Source organism: Brachycentrus maculatus, unplaced genomic scaffold (genome assembly GCF_059751285.1).
Source record: "Brachycentrus maculatus isolate JH-2025_06_01 unplaced genomic scaffold, ASM5975128v1 h1tg000222l, whole genome shotgun sequence".
Classification (NCBI taxonomy): domain Eukaryota; kingdom Metazoa; phylum Arthropoda; class Insecta; order Trichoptera; family Brachycentridae; genus Brachycentrus; species Brachycentrus maculatus.
The window spans coordinates 124,797-141,061 of NW_028280973.1; the positions used below are offsets into that span (position 1 = coordinate 124,797).

General features: G+C 32.4%; 1 protein-coding gene across 3 annotated transcripts in view; it reads right to left on the reverse strand.

The window, feature by feature from the left end:
- Positions 1-11,089, reverse strand: part of LOC148306838 (uncharacterized) — a 49,011-nt gene extending 37,922 nt beyond the window's left edge. For 2 of the 3 annotated variants that reach the window (XM_088264279.1, XM_088264278.1), the window contains exon 1: positions 10,941-11,089. The gene's annotated coding sequence lies outside the window, so the exon portion shown is untranslated. The remainder of the gene's footprint in view (positions 1-10,940) is intronic. The other variant, XM_088264281.1, reaches the window with a different exon arrangement.
- Positions 11,090-16,265: the final 5,176 nt, after the last annotated feature.

Here is a 16,265-nt window from a genome sequence, read left to right on the forward strand (position 1 = left end):
CTCTGATGATTTATCTGGCAGAATAACACTTTGTCTTCTCCCATTTAAAAAAGCTGAATACCATTGTATAACTGAATGTGAGAAATTGAGGGAGCTTAGTCGGGCGAGAAGTATATCAAAATCCACAGAATTGAATGCACTGCTAAAATCTAGGAGAGCCAGGACAGTAAGTTGTCTATCATTCATAGCGCGTCTAATATCATCGGTAATTTTGGTTAAAACCGTCGTTGTGCTATGGGCTGAGCGGAAACCTGATTGATATGGGTCGAATAGTTTATTACTATTTAAGTAGCTATTGGTTTGATTAAAAACTACCTTTTCGATAATTTTGGAGAGGGTTGGTAGAATGGAAATCGGCCTAAAGTCTGTGAGTTGTGTGGGTGAAGGTATTTTAGGGAGTGGGATTATGTTAGCAATTTTCCATTTTGCAGGAAAAGAATGTGAAGTAAGTGAGTAGTTGATAATATGAGAGATGATTGGCCCAATGGAGTAAAAAATGAGATTAATCATGGATAAATTAATTCCATCGTATCCACTGGAGTTGGACTTTATAGAAAGGAGAATTTTTTTAATTTCCGCTTCAGTGACAATATTAAATGAAAGAGGTTGGCAGTTGGGCTGAGGGAGGGATTTGATGTGTGATATTGTATTTGATTTGATTGCGCTATCAAGTAGAATGGGAGGTTTGGAAAAATGACTATTTAGGGCATTTAAGTCAATTGAAATATCTACAGCATCTTTAGGTTTTGCAAACCCTTGAGTCTTGAGAAACTTCCAAGAGTCCTTAGGGCTAGCCTGGACCAAAGACTCGTAAAAGAACCTACGTTTAGCGTTACGACACTTCTGATTGCATTTGTTTCTTAGAGACCTGTAATTTTCCCAGGTAGCGGTTCCAGGGTGGTTCTTCGCTTTATTGAAAGCTTTATCTCTCTTGCACATTAGATGAGCTATATCCGCCGTAAACCACGGAGTAGGTGAGTGCTTGGTATTAATTTTCTTTATGGATATTAGTCGTTGTTTTGTAGAACCACAATAATATCATTTTAAATTCAACCTGTAAATCATTCTTTCAACACGTGTAACAACAAGTGTGGGTAAATAGTAAAATATACCTATAAATTATTAGTCAATTTTGAAAATCTCACCGAATTATATAATAATATAAAGGTATAAGTTTTGATCCTAGGATAATGTAAAATTAATCAGTGGTTAATAAAACTACGTATAATAAGTGTATCAAAGTATCATTTATTTATATAATCTAACTTATTTTATTAAAGCTTTATGAAAATGCGTTTAAGATGAATTAAGGACTCGCGGTAGTTTGACCTAGTGAAGAATATATAAATAAGGATTCTGACGCAGCAACCCACGGTCGCAACTGTAGCCAAGAACAACGGGCAATTCAGTTGGCTAAGCCAGTAAATTCGCATACCTTTGGAGAGATATCGAAGTGCTTTTCTTTTACGAGGGATCAGGTTCTCACCCGCTGCTGGCAATCCGTCGGCAGTTGTCGGCTAGGGTTGCAAGAACCTGGAGGTAGTATTTGGACTCCACGATTATAAGTTAATCAAATTATGGGTTTAATGACAACAAACTCGACCAACAAAATACTAACTCGTTTGGAATATTTATTACATTCCTTCGCGCCTTTTATTCTTGATATTTTTGCCGTTTAAAAATTTAGTTTGTTCGTATAAAATAAACGAGGAATTCACGAGGCGACATAAACGCGGATATGTCACATTTATGAGGTTCTGTGACGCAGTGACCCGCGCACTGTGTAGGTACTTTCGGTTTGTAGATGTCGGGTAGGACGTCATAACCGGGTCGGAATGTGGCGAGCGACCACACGAGACGCTAGCGCATACTCGTTCTATGGGGGTTATGGGGGAGGACAATATAATAAATGTGACGCGCTTCCACTCGTGATGAAATAAGCCGAACCAGTCCGCCTCCCTTAATATTCAGAGGAAATATTAATACCTGAAGGGAATGTGAGTGGAGACGCGTGACCGGAAACTTAATGTCGCCTAGCTGTCTAGTTAACAAGAAACAGTACCTTAGTAATGCACTCGGGATGGAACACGTATCATATTACGATTATTTCAATTAATCATTTCGAGCCGTCGCTATTATACTCACATCACCTATTCACCTATTCGCAGGTCTCAGTGCCTGCGATACCTATATTCACCTGTCACTCGTCAATTTACAAACATATGGAACTGGACGTGTGTATATATATATGTAAATACGTATAATATATACGCGGGTATTAATTATTTAATTATTCGACAAACCAACACTCTATGGATTAGTTTTGGTAATAATAATAAAAAAAATCTGCTACGGGCTCCTATGAAGAGAAAAAAGAAACAAATTCGCTAAAAACGTAATTTTCATATTTTTGCGTCTACTGAACATCGGTAATTTTGGTGTGGTAATTTTAAAGCAAAAGCGAGCGAATGTTTTTTTCCGCAGGATCCCTTTTTATTACGCTTAATATAAATTTACTACCGACCGTGAATCGTATAAATATAATTCTATCTATACTCCATTAACGTACCGAGAATACTGGAAGGAAAAAATGAAATGCCATAATTTTAGTTGACTTTTAATTCACGGTAATTGATTATTCATAATGACTGAACTTTTATTTGAAAACAGACATGTTTTGTAAAATGCTCGTTTTTAGGTTTTTATAAAATAAAATAACAACAAAGCATTCTGACCTCATTTGAGCGTCGAAAGGTTATTGTTCAACATTGTAGTGTCCTGTCACTCGGTGTTGTTACTTATTTATCGCTCTTTTATAAATAAATATTATTTAAAATATGTAGACTTTTCATACAATTTGAACTTAAAGAAACATATCTAGTTGATGATTGAGAATTTGGAATTTATTTATGTAAATATCGTGTCGGTTTGTAGTCTTTTGGTCAGTGTCGTAATCTGCGAGGCTTATCTGAATCTAAGTTCGTGCGGACAAGGTCATGCAACCCCGAATGGCCTTCTATTTTTCCTCCATTCCCTATTTCATATAGCAGTAATGTCCCTCATACTAAACTCCTTACTTTACTGTATCTTACTGATCTAATGCGGTACTATGTGTAAGAAATAAAAATAATAAGGATTAAATCATCGTAGTCTCGGAAATAAACGACCTGTAGGTACTTTATAACTCGGCTCAAATTTCACCATATTAATGAATACCTTTTCATAATAAATAATACTTTTATTTATTGTTTCGGCATTAACTTTGTGGTAAGACATGTTACAATGATTAAAGAAAACACTTCGTTTTTTACCACTTGAGTTTTATTATAGACTACATGTTTCAGAAGTTAAACTTCCATCATTCAGGTCTGTATAATAATTATTATTAATAATAATTACTATACAGACCTGAATGATGGAAGTTTAACTTCTGAAACATGTAGTCTATAATAAAACTCAAGTGGTAAAAAACGAAGTGTTTTCTTTAATCATTATAAATAATACTGTTGTACAACAAAAAAAATATATATATCTTCACATTTTCAATAGTATTCAGTTAACTCGTTTCAAATATATAAATATAATTGTAACTAAATTGGATGTAACAATAATAAAGATTGTAATATAAATAGAGCATCTCTTCAATGTAATTAGCGCAATCCGAATCTCATTGCACGTGATGTAACGTGACGTCACACTGCAGTACATCGACTGCTATCTTCCTTCCTTCGTACACGAGTAGTGATTTGATATCCCGCAGGAGATACAGGGAACTCGACACTAGAAGGTTAGCCAGACGCACTAGCGTACAAAATGTAAAAGATGTGTTTATGCACATTGTTATAGTTCTTAGCATGTAAATATCAGTAGATATAGTGGAAGAGGGAAATGAAGTTTCTTAAATCGAATTTGAATTAATTTTGTAAAATAAACATTCAAATCTACCTCTGACATAAGATCTGTTCAAAATAACAATGACAAAAGTGAAACAAGATTTTAAAACCGTAAAAAAAATCATCCTTAAATAACCATATTTTCGAGCAATCAGATACTCGTACAAGGGAAGTTCGCGCTGATACGCGAGATATTTCATTATCACTCGTCATTCTGTAACGGGTTAGCTTTTCAAGAAAAAAAGTAAATTTATTACACCAATATGTTGCTACAAAGGTTTTATAAATGAGGTAATCATAATATTTGGTTTATGCCAGTGCGTCTAGTCGTGATCCGGGGGTGTGAAATAATCGTGTTCCTGTTCCGGAAAATGAATTGCGCAATTTATCTTCCGTAAAAATAATACGATTTTTTTAACTGCGATGCAAAGTATATTTTTTATTACATAAATATATATATATATATATATATATATATATATATATATATATATATATATATATATATATATATATATATATATATATATATATATATATATATATATATATATATATATATATATATATATATATATATATATATATATATATATATATATATATATATATATATATATATATATATATATATATATATATATATATATATATATATATATATATATATATATATATATATATATACATATATATATATATATATATATATATATATATATATATATATATATATATATATATATATATATATATATATATATATATATATATATATAATTAAATATCTATTAAATACAAAGTATTTATTTTTAAACCTTTTTTTCTCAATTCTAGTTTGAAATATGAAAAATAATATGTTTATATTATACGGTAACTGAAATCGATCAAGAAAAAATACACATGTATTTGTCAGTTGAAATGTATATTTTCATAAATAAGTAGGTACGATGATAATTGCTAACCACAAATATATTATAATTATCATTAAAAAAATATTTTGTGTTATTCTGTTGAAAAAATAAAGTTTGTTCCATGTGTGTTATAAATATAAATTATATTACTATTGTTAATCATTTATCCTTTGCCAGTCTTATTTTTTATAGAACTAGTCAATCTAGATAATAACAAGAAAAACATAAAAATTGTATTAGAGTCCCAGAATTATATTTGTGTTGCATCGAGTGCAGGTGCACGGGATCCATTATGCTAATATGATAGCAATGTTGCGACTTTCTCGGAGGTATTATACACAAGGTAGTTTTCCTATGGACATATTCCGAATAGTTGTATGTAAAGGGTCCGCCAAATAACTTTTTTTTTTTGAAAATGCTATAAAAAACATCGAGTGTAGCTTCGGCTGTGTGGCACGTAGCGCCGTCCTGTTGAAACCAAATGTTGCCAATATCCTCCTCTTCAATTTTTGTGAACAAAAATCCGTTCAACATGGCCCGATAACGATCGCCATTGACTGTAACGGCCACTCCTTGCTCATTTTCAAAGAAAAATGGCCCAATTATGCCTCTGGACCAAAATCCGCACCAAACAGTGACTCGTTTTGGGTGTACCGGCTTTTCAATGTATGCGTGCGGGTTTTCTGTGCCCCAAATACGACAATTTTGCTTGTTTACATACCCGCCAAGATCAAAATGAGCTTCATCCGAAAAGATGATTTTTTTGGCAAAATCGGCATCTTCTGTAAGTCGATCGCAGGCCCACTCAGCGAAGCGAAAACGCATTGGATGGTCAGTTGGCTTCAACTCCTGAACCAATTGGACTTTGTATGGCGTCATACCAAGGTCTTTATGCAAAATTCGTCTCAATGATGTCTCCGAAATGTTCAATTGTTGAGAACGACGGTGAATTGATGTTGATGGCGCTTCACGCACACTTTCTGCCACAACATCGATATTCTCGGGTGTACGCACTGTTTTTGGCTTTTCACGCTTTGGTTTATCGATGAGGATGCCAGTTTCTTTCACTTTTTTCACAAGATAACGAACATACGGAGCTGACGGTGCTTCTCTTCTTCCAAAAACCGTACGCAATTTTCGCACACATTCTGCAACATTACCATGATTTTCAAAGTAATGTCGCAATATTTCCCAGCGTTGTTCAAGCGTATACACAACCATATTCGCTTAGCGGAAGGATAAAACTAATTATCTGTCAAATCAGACATGAGCTAAGTGTTACCATTCACGAAATAAGCACTAGTTGAAAAAAAAACTTTAGATGGCGGACCCTATAGATGTCACTGTGAACGTTTCACGACAATTCTCACTGAACGATGTGCAGCTATGTTCAACCCATTGAGATATAAATCTCTCGCATTTAACTACATATATCTACTCACAATGCTGTAAGGGTAGTAGCCAAATTATCCGAATTAAGATTTCACGAGTCAAAATAATTCGACAATTTTCATTTTGATTAAAATATACAAGTAAGTATGTTTTATTATTTATATTTAACATCCAAAGCGTGCTCTTCTAACTTCGTACAATACACATGTACTCTGTGAAATATTGTAGAGCGAAAATCGGTGGAAACACTTGGATTTATTATGACGTTACATTATTCATCTCAGTACATTAGATTAAGATGATTATATGACATCCCTCACATGGGGATAATTTAATTCACCAAACCAAAGGGTCGTCTCTAAATCTCGTACAGAATACATAATTTCCTCAATTGACCTCAAATTTTCTAAAAATATATGTATTTTCGGAGCAGTCGGTTACTTTACTTTACACATTTCATTTTATCCAGAACGTTTAAAACGAGACGGAATGACGTAAAAAGTTACTACTTAATTAAAAATATGTTCATATTTAGTATACGACATCCGCGTATATGTATGTAAAGTACCAAAATTTATAATTTATTTCCAAAAACACGTATTTAGATGATTCGAATATAAAAATAAACACTTGAATAAGATAACTCTTCTGTTTAATAATGTTAATACGACTAGTTTCGAGAACTACAGATGTTCTTACCAAATCAAGTGAAATTTGTACCATTTTATATTTTCACTTTTTAATGAGAAATCTGTAGTTCTCGAAAGTAGTCGGGTAGACTTGTACATTACAAACTCAAAAAGTGGTCTTTTACAAGTGTTTTATATTAAAATAACTCATCATAAGTCGATAAGTCACATATTTAGATACTTCCTAAATTTAGAAGAGGAAAAAGTACCTTCTCCATATTTTTAACATTCTTGAAATAGGTACCAGAGATTTAATAAATATTAACATATCCGGACATGTCTCAATTATGAGTTTGCAATACTATTTTTAACCAACGTAGGATTATTCCAAACAATCACATCAATGATTGATGTTGCCTAAGAATTTTTAATTTAATGAACTTGCAAAAAACATATCTTTATAATTACATCTTCCCAAATTATTAAAATTAACTAAAACTAACTAATGAAAGATCGCAAGTCGTACAAATATCCAAACTTCTACATTTCCATCTCAATAGACTTCTTTGTAATTACATACATACATATTTTTAAAAATTATATTTTATTTATTGAAAAACGCCTAATATTTAACTAAAATTCTTGTATGCTAATGTACTCGTATATTAAATTACACTTCACTTCAGCATCTACATATCGTAGTCATACAGGAGAAAGTGACCAAGTGCATTGTTTTACAAAAACGTGATCATTGACTATTTGATATCTTAATATTGCTTTGAAAAAATCCCGAAGGATTTTAAACTTGGAAGTATAATATATTGACTAGTTAAAAATGACTAACTGCATTGGTGTTTATTTTCTTGCCAAGCAAAAGTGACTTAAATGTCCCTCCTGAACATTTTACGTTTTGGTAGTTGGTCACTTTCTCCTGTACGACTACGATATATCTATTGGAGAAATTATTTTTTCGCGATTATTGGCAATTGATTTTAATTTAAATACACGTTTTTCAGTAGAGACAAGTAAGCCTTATACCGAACAATATATTCCGCGAGGCTAGAATTACTCCATCGTCACCTGAATAAAGGGATTACTTGTCGGAGAGTGTGTCAGTTAGTGTTGGTAAGTTGAATGCCGAATGTATTCTCAAGAAGGAAACAAAACAGTTATTCCGGGAGAAACGTTGTGTTCGCACGATAGAGCCCAAATGGTTCCACGATCAGTAATCTCCCAGTTTATTGCGTTATTACGACTACATAACGGCGGAGGTGCGGCACTGTTCTACCGTTCTACCACTCCGCGATGAATGAAGATACAAGTTACTAAAACTCTGCAACTCTATGTCTGGAGAAGTTAACCACAACGAACAATAAACTGCCGTATGAATGTGTGAACGTTCCTCGGGAGAGATATTATTCATACGCGTAATAAAATATAAATAAATCATTTCACAATATCCCATAAGTGATGTCAATTAGTATTTCATATGTAAATACAAACTATTTAGAACTTTTATTCCTTACCAAGTAATTGAATAATTTAGGCATTATTAACTACATTATAATTATATATATATATATATATATATATATATATATATATATATATATATATATATATATATATATATATATATATATATATATATATATATATATATATATATATATATATATATATATATATATATATATATATATATATATATATATATATATATATATATATATATATATATATATATATATATATATATATATATATTTAATATATATATTTATTGGAAAGTGTGTTTTGGATGTTATGAAAGTTAAATATTATTATTTGTATTCACCCTCATTTATTAATAATCCCGACAACGTATAGACCAGTGAAGCAGAAAAAAATAGTGCTATCTTCATCCGATATTACATTAACCACTTAATTCCTCTAAACATGACCGGCTCATCTGTCGGATACGTTCCGATTTCTGATAACCCGAACCCAGCATGCGTATCTCAACATGTATTGCACAGTCTCCCATTTTTATTGCATTTAAAACAGAAATATTTTTCAATTTAAGTTTTACTTATTAAATACTATCATAAAATCTACTGTGAGACGTGTTTCGATGCATTCCGCATCATTTTCAATAGTGGTATTTACTAAGTAAAACTTAAATAAAAAATGGATAGATTTTACCACAAAGTGACTGTCGAATTAACTAATGAGAAATATTTAAATCAATGATGGTTTCAACGCACTAACATTTGATTAGACGTTTATTTAGAACGTATTTTTCAAATATTTTTGTTTTTATATTTTTTGCTTCATTATTTTAAGGATTTTTTTACCTATGTCAACGTCAAAAGTTGTATGAGACCAGTATATTCCGTTAAAAAATGTATGTCGTTAAGAAAACAGTAAATTTCCATAACTGTAACAAACTTAAATACTTGACAACATATAAAATAAACCAGATGTGTAATACAACGTAAATTTGATTCATTTGCATTTTTATTAATCTGAAGTACCTACTCATCTACATAATTAAGTTAGAAGGGTCTCTCTAGTCTTCATTTATAGCCGAATTATCTTCAATTGAGAACTGTGGAGTATAAAGTGAACTAGTACCGTAGTCGACCCTTATTTCACTTCATTTGAACATTAAAGCGCATTTGTGGGCCGAGAATGGGGCCCTGCGGAACACCAGATAAGGGACAGAACAAAGCTGTCACATCCGAACCAGTTTTTCATTTTTCTCGTAAAGCGAGCTTATTCAAATTGAAGTCTAACAAATTAGGTTCGCAAATAGCGCGAGCCAACTATTGAACCCGGCTTAATTGCGTTAAACCCGACACAGGCATCGGACGGTGGACGGTGCACTGGGAGATAAGCGGACACACCGACAGACTACTGGACAGTGGGGTGTCATTTTCACCATTTTAAAATTCAGGAACTGAAGTATGAATACATAAAATCATAAAATACTGGTTTTAGATTTTTTCTATAAACACGAACTACACTTTAAATTAATCAAAATCGTAAAAAAACGAGATACGATTAATTGGCCTTCCGGCTAAATTAATCGTATCTCGTTTTTTTATATCCGATGAAAATTAACATTTGCGAATTCATCTCCGCTTCGTTGAATTAGAACTCAGCGGAGTATATATCTATCGGAAAGATTAAAGAAAAATAGGTGATGACTTAGAAATATGCTTTGGCTTTTTCAAATTCAGTTTGAAATTTGAGAGTATCTGTTTGTTAAGTAACCATAATCCTATGATTTAATTTTACCCTGTTATATTATTTTTATTAAATGATAAATTTGGATAATGTGCACACTTACTATGCCATATATTGGATTCAAGCTGTGATAGAGAGGGGTTTCATAACTGAGATAATAAATAAATAGATAAACGAAAATTGCTACACTACCAGGATGGGGTTGAATTCGTTCGTTTTTTTATTACTTTTTGATTCTTTAAATTATTATTTTTTAATCTTTGTGTAGTATGTATGATATGTTAGTTTAATTCTCGATCAAATTGACATGATAAATAATTTATTTCCACTAATTTATTTTATTATGTAATATTTTATATTCGACGAATAACAATATTCTTTCGTCTTTTTTAACCTCCATCTACTTTCGGGTGGTGCATAAGACACTTCATTGAATCTGAACTGAAAATCATAGAACTGAATCTTAACTCGATCATTTTTTTATATGAAGACAAGGTGATCAATCCTTAGCTACAAATTCTCAGAAATAGGATTAAAAATATTTTATTAAATTTCTGATGACGCGAATCATTATTTAAGGGACTTTCAACATGATCTAACTTAGACAAACTTACACGAGTACAATTATCCCTATTTGAGCGCCCTAATCATTTATGTTCCTCTCATATTTCTACCCATTATTATTTCTCGTATAGCAGTAATGTCCTCCCTCAAGATTGATGAAGTGATCACGCAAACCTGCCAACGATAGGTCGTAAGTTCTATAAGACCCTGACTTCAATACGTTCATTTCGATAACTTCTTCATTTATGTTGAGATATCATTAAAATATCGACTTATTTTGAAATAATTATTTATATTTGAAAAAAAATAAAAATTACCTTAGCAACAGTTATATTAATCGTTCGGTAGTACTGTCACATCATGTTCCCGATCGGCACAGAGCAAAGTGAGGAAGTTCGAGTCGGGATCTGGCGGTGGAGACGGGCAGGAGACACGCGCGGCGCTCGCGGCGGTCGGGGCTACACTGAGCGAGCGCGAGCGGCGAGCATGCCAGGCGCGCTCACGGGGCGACACGGCACTCGGCACACGGCGGCTTCCTGCGCCCACCGCCCCCTCGGTCATTGCGGGGCTAGAAGTCCTGAAGTCCTGAAATACTGAAATCAAAGTATTTGCCTCAAATTCGATTTCGTACTGATAACGCTTCGTAATACAATTAATCTAAAGTTGATTTGATGTACTACTATTTTTTCATGTTAAAATTACCTAATAATAAAACGTTCATTTTCCTCGGAGATAATAAAAATTTATTTTCAGGGCATATTTTCTAGTCTCACATGAAGCATGTCACAGATAGTCCGGGAATTTTCACTGAAATTCGTAAAGTTATAGAAATGTTATATATTTATGTGGAAATTCGTCATCTGAAAAATTATATTTGCCTCTTTCGCACTAAATGTAACATGTGTTTTTTTTTTAATAAATATAGTACATTAATTATCATATAAATGCATGTAACAAACGTACATATGCATGTTGATAAATGTACCTTTTGAAATTTATTACTACACAGTGCATTGTAAGATTTACGTCAATAATATGGTTATTGTATGAAATGAAATGGCCGAAATTTTAATACGAAAATCAATTAGGTTCAAGTAAATTAAAAATATTTGAAAATATTCTATTATTTTTTAAGTAAGTAAACTTTTCGCAGTTAATAGGTTTCGGAATTAATATACTATAGCACGGTGTTATTATTACGTCACATTTTTTAAACATACCTACAGTTACATATATCGCCCACTCCAGTTATACGTGTTATCGGAATGCCCATAAAATGTACTATATTCTAGCAAAAGAGGTATTTAACTACTTATTATTTACCCGCCATAGGGCAGAAAGTGGTGTTTTTGCATTTTGAAGAAAAGGTATTGTTTAATATTTTTTTTTTAAATATTAAATATTTTTCAAAAGGACAAAAAACCTTCAGGTTTTTCCTAAAAAGATCTGTTGCACAGTAAAAAGTTCAATAAGTGGCTTGATATTTATTTAAATACATTTTTTTATATTCTGAAACTTTAAAAACGATCTCCTGAAAAATGAGGTTTTTTATTTATTTATGACGTTCTTGAAAGGAGTGAGCGATATGTAAAAACAATTAAATTTTGTTTAAATTTATTTTGAGGTATTTATGTTGTGGGTTGACACTCTCAATGGCCAACGTTTAACTTGCTATTGGAAGGGCATCATCAGGGTGATGATCGACACACAACGGCATCGGCACCATGACTTAGAAGAAAACTTTTACAATAATTACGTTCGTTTAATTATTTGGGAACATTATTATTCACAAGGGTTACATATATAGGCTATTGCAAACTACGTAAATAGGATTCAATTATAGATGAAAAACTAAACGAATTTATTGTCTCCACAAATAAAATAAGTATTTTTGAGAGTTTCAGTGTGTGGATGTCAGTGAAGTCGGATTAATTCGTGTAAATGTGACAAGCGTAGTAGCGTTTATACGTGTTCTTTCTTACTTCTAGCCAGCGGTGATGGTAACTTTTCAGACCACATTACAGCATCAATGTCATTACACATTCAATCTTATTATACGAGTATGTGAAAAGCTGCAATAACATCTGGAATATCGCGAATAACTGCGAGTGGCACACGTCTCATCTAATCTGAACGATAAGAAAACTTTCCGTGCTTAATGTGCTTATACTCTTGTCTAATTCAACAAAAAAAAATACAAGATAGAATAATAAACGAAAAAAACAGTCGGAGAATGTTGTCTTATTTATGATATTCATATTCATCTGGAGCTACAGATTTATATTTTATCGGCTGGCAACTGCTCAAAGAGTAGCTATGATTTCTCAATTTGACCAAATATCGCATGACCTTCTTATAACATGCACCAAAAAAATATAATTACTTTAATATTTTATTGTTTACTACGAATTTCAAAGCAGTTTAATAAAAATCGTAATTTTGGTGTCCTTTTTACTATTTGTTGGCAAATTTTGTTTTCTTTATGTTTGTGTTTAAAATATAGTATAAGTTGAGCAGCATTTTGATATTATTTGGATACAACGAAAGGTGCTTTATTTTTCTGTAGTTTATTTACCCTCAAATGTGATTCTATTGTTCGTCGATAAATGTTTATTTGGTAAGTGGTCGATAGGCTACTTGAGAAGGGATATTTTATTTCTGAATTTCTGGAGTATCTACCTACTACACTGACTACCGACTAATATCACGAACCAAACTGAAGGGAAAATATATATATTTTGTTTTGTGTTTACACGTATTATCGAAAGAGTATATAGGGGTGGAAGGAATACAAAGATATTTTACTTTGAAGTAAATAAACATTTCCGTCTAAAACTAAAATACATCCATGTTTTTTATGTCCACATTTTTTGTTATTGTTACCTTTTTAACCTCTTACAACGATATTTATATCTTTGCCGTTAATTACATATATGCAAGGTGATCATCGTTGTTTATGAAACGCCATTTATTCCAATGTTATATTAAAACTATCAAAAAGCAAAGTGAATTTTCTTCATACCTATTTTATTAGACACTGTTAAAACCATAATATTATAAAACTTTGTATAGTAATAACCTTTATTAAAAATGGTTTTTATTATAATGGATACCAAACAATTGGCGATAATCTTTTATCAGTTTAATGTAACATTAGATTAAAGATTTATTTAAAAAATCATGTTTTGAAAAATTAATGCTTATTTTACAAAGTCTGTCGTACGAATATCTAGAAATAATCAAACAATTATATTTAATGAACCAACATTCATCTCGATTTAGAAAATAAACACTTATTTACCTCCCCCTCCCCGCGCCATTCTTAAGAAGTGAGACGTTGTTAATCAATACATCCCTTGACGGTATTATATTTAAATTTTAATTCATAATGAATAGCGGTTCTTTAATATAATTTGGAGAAGAATTAGATGAGATGAAATGCAAAGATTGCGGGGGATGTTTAGTATGCCAGAAGTTAGAACAAGTCTCTCTTATACCACTTCTGCTAATTAATCAAGATGTTGTCGCGAATATAAAATCCGCGTTTTGTAGACAATTTGTCACCTCACAATTACACATTCAATATTGCTTATTATTAATGTTCTTTGTACTTTTAATACCCACACAGTCTTTTTTTTTAAAGCTGTCCTACCGCACGCCCAGATCTGATACAGAAGCATCTAGGCTTCCTGACAGATCTGCTCTTGCTAAGCATTTTTTTTAACTAAGTCGCGAAATTTATTAAAAATGTGAAAAAACAATAATAATAAATACACAGAGTCTTTAATAATCCCCGACCAGAAGATTTCTACAAATGGCGTCTCAACTCTGCCAACTTGTCGCTGTTCCATTTTTTCAACTTCTAAGAAGATCCAAATTATTTGAAAACAATACTTTTTTAGACTTTCCCAAGTAGTATTGAGCTTTACACTCTTACGTAATAGCAACTTACCGATGTAAAATCACTCAACATAATCATACATACCTCGAAATCTGTAAAATACCTTATGTTAATGAAGCATATATACACCGCTCAAATTTTAATTTGATAAAACGTTATTCTTTATAATTACATGTATTAAATATGCAAAGTATTGCAATATAAACATTTCAATTTAATGGCGACCTACCTGGAAATCTTACCTGAGACTTAGTATAAAAGTAAATTGAGAGGTATTTTTTTTAAACTATCGTGCTAAGTAAACTGTCGAATAAGTATTTTGTCAACAGTTCTCGACGCCCTCCATTGTGGGGAATTTTGATGTAGTAGGATTTCTTCTTGTGTCATTTCCGTTTCTTTATCAGTTCATTATATTTTTGTATTCCACGCGTCGCTACGCCAAAAATCCGATAATAATGTATTTATTCCGAGAGGAAGGACACTTCCCATACATCCTGTAGCACCGCATGCGTATAGAGTACGTAGTATATGTCTACATCACACGCCAACCAGACATTATACGCAGCACGAGACTTGACAGCCAAACAAAACCACGCCAATTAATGATAACGTCAATTGGTATTCTTTTCTGAATAGTCAGCCTCTGTTACGTCACACGTCCGTCTGTTCCGAGTTAGGGGAAGGGAATCCAGGAGGAGCTCGTGCGACTTCCTTGTTAAACAAAAATATTTATGAAATGGGAAAATTCGTGTCAGGTTTATACTGGCCCAAGCTGACGCATTAAGAACATAATATTCTAAATATTTCGGAGAAGAACACATAAATTATATAAACGATATAATTTATAGTAAAGAACTTGACATTTATTTTTGCATTCCACCAAATCAGTAATATGAAATCTTAAACATTTCTATAAGAAATGTTTAAAATACTTGATTTCATTTTAACATCTCAATATATATAGATGAAGAAGAATATGGATTTCTGGGTATTTACGAAGCTTATGACCTATCGTAGGTTGGGTAAGTGATCACTCCGTTCATATGTACTGTGTCACGAGAATGATCAATATATCTAGGTGTTCCGAAAATTTGAGTAGTGTGGTTGTCAACCATGGGTAGAATGGTGAATGTTGTACGTGTTTAAAGTGATCACTTGACCAGCCTACAACAGGTCATAAGCCCTGTAAATACACAGACTTTCATATTCTTCCTCATCTATCTTGAGATGTGAAAAAAGTAAGAACTACTAAGTGGAGAACACTCAGATCTGATTTTACTTTTTTTCTATGTAAGTGTAGTCATGAAATACACAATCGTTTTAATCAAAAACAAATAAGCCCAAGCGGTTTTTGTTAGAAATCGATTAAGGAACTTAGAATTCCTGGCTCGGAGTTCGCGATAGTAACCCCGGGTTACCACACCCGACTCAAATGACAAACGTTAACCTTCTAAGATTTTTTTTATTTTTGTTTTAATCGCTTTCAATCATTATTTTTTGTATTTTGTTAAATAATAAAAATGATGCTCCTTGCTGAAATGTTGGCAGCCCACCCCTGGAGAGGGTGTGATGGGGAAAAGAGGCTCTGAGGTTAGGTTAGGGGTTACGCCAGGCGCAGGAAGAGGGAAGGAAGGAGGAACTACTTGTTCGCTAATTTGGTTAATTTGTTCGGATATTAGTTGAACATCTCGCCGCTTCGTGAAGAACAACTTTGTTTTTCTTACCTCGAAGCAGATTTAAT